This window comes from Pipistrellus kuhlii, unplaced genomic scaffold (genome assembly GCF_014108245.1).
Source record: "Pipistrellus kuhlii isolate mPipKuh1 unplaced genomic scaffold, mPipKuh1.p scaffold_m20_p_16, whole genome shotgun sequence".
Classification (NCBI taxonomy): domain Eukaryota; kingdom Metazoa; phylum Chordata; class Mammalia; order Chiroptera; family Vespertilionidae; genus Pipistrellus; species Pipistrellus kuhlii.
Window position 1 is genome coordinate 28,440,948 of NW_023425471.1, and position 1,914 is coordinate 28,442,861.

The 1,914-nt window shown below is 50.1% G+C and overlaps 1 long non-coding RNA gene across 1 annotated transcript in view; it reads left to right on the forward strand.

The window, feature by feature from the left end:
* Positions 1-466: 466 nt before the first annotated feature.
* The window catches only part of LOC118719781, a 12,549-nt gene continuing 11,101 nt past the window's right edge, over positions 467-1,914 (forward strand). The window contains exon 1 of the long non-coding RNA XR_004988271.2: positions 467-600. This is a non-coding gene — a long non-coding RNA (uncharacterized LOC118719781). The remainder of the gene's footprint in view (positions 601-1,914) is intronic.

The window sequence follows — 1,914 nt, forward strand, 5'->3', positions numbered from 1 at the left end:
TAGACCATATATTGGGTCACAGGCAAAGTTTCTTCAAATTCAAGAAGATAGAAATCATATCAAGCATCTTCTCAGACCACAGTGTCATAAAACTGAAAATCAACTACAATAAATAAAAACAATTTTAAAAATCAAGCACATGGACACTACATAGCATGTTATTAAATAATGATTCGGTTACCAAAGAGATCAAAGAGAAAATAAAAAACATCATTGCAACAAATGACAATGAAGACACAACAATCCAAAATCTATGGGACACAGTGAAAGCACTCTTGACAGGGAAGTTCATAGCTCTACAAGCCTAGCACAAAAACAAGAAAAATGGTAATAAATTATCTAACCTTACAATGCAAAGAATTTTAAAGAGATCAATAAGAAATGCCCAGCTTAAGCAAAAGGAAGGAGATAATAAAGATCAGAGCGGAAATAAACGAAATAGAAACAAAACAAAACAAAAAATACAAAGGATAAATAAGATTGATGAACCTCTAGCCAGGCTCACCAAGAAGCAAAGTGGACCCAAATAAACAAAATCAGAAATGAAAGAGGTGAAATAGCAACCAATCTTACAGAAATACAAACGATTATGAAAAAATAGTGGCCTGGTGTGCAAATTCATGCATGGGGGTGGGGAGTGTCCCTCAGCCCGGCCTGCACTCTCTTCAATCTGGGACCCCTTACAGGATGTCAGACTGCTGATTTAGGCCCAGTCAGAACATCCTCTCAAAATGTGGGACAGCTGACTGCTAACCACTTGCCTGTCTGCCTGCTTGATTGCCCCTAACCACTCTGCCTACTGGCCTGCTCATCCCCAACTGCCTCTTCTATCAGCCTGCTTGCCACCAACTACCCACCCTGCTGGCCTGACCACCCCCAACTGGCCCCCTGCCAACCTGATTGTCCCAAACTTCCCTCTCTGCCAGCCTGTTCTCCCCAATTATCCCCCCTGCCGGCCTGCTTGCCTCCAATGGTGCCCCCACTGCCTTACCCTCCTGGCCTGATTGCCCCTAACTGCCTCTCCTTGGCCCCACCACCCTGGCTTTGTCCTGAAGGATGTCCAGGAAGGTCTTCCAATCTTATTAGCTTATTACCCTTTTATTAGTATAGATAGAGGCCAGGTGCACAGGTGGGGGCTGGCTGGTCTGCACTGAAGGAGACCCCAGATAAGGGTGGGGAGTCCCCTTAGGGGATGTGGTGGGCCTGGGTGATTGGACTGGAGTGGTTAGCAGGTCTTCACGCCCCCATTGGGGTTGGGGTTCCTACTGAGGGTGGTGCCAGCCTGAGCAAGGGTTAGGGCAGTTTGCAGGCTGGCCAGGCACCCATGGGGTGGGGGTCCCTGCTGGGGGGCATTGCCAACCTGAGCAAGGGGCTGGGGGACATATTCAGGCTGGCCACACACACTTTGGGGTGGGGGTCCCGCTGGGGGATATGGCTGTCCTGGGTGAGGTGCTGAGGGCAGTTTTCAGGCTGGCCTTACCTCCTTCAGGGTTAGGGGTATCTGGGGAGGCGTGGAAACCTGGGCAAGGGGCTGATGGCCCTTTGCAGGCTGGCCACGCCCCTATCAGGGTGAGGGTCCCTGCTGGGGGCAGGGTGGGCCTGGGCCAGGGGCTAAGGGCCATTTGGGGGTGATTTTCAGGCTGGCCTGCAAACCATATACTTGTCCCTTTTCATTCTCCTCCTCCCTTTCTCTCTGGTAACTGTAAGGTTTGAGGCGCAGGAAACTGACCGCCAAGGTATTTTAAAGTTTATTCCTCAGTAATGAGCAGAACTCATTATGGAGATAGAGAAATCAGAACTGAAGGAGGGGGGAGGGGAAAGGGAGAGGAACCCGGCTGGGCTGCCACCTGGACATGGAGGACCAGCAGCACATGGCTGGTCTGGGGGTCTTTTTAAGGGGAGGAACAGGAGAGG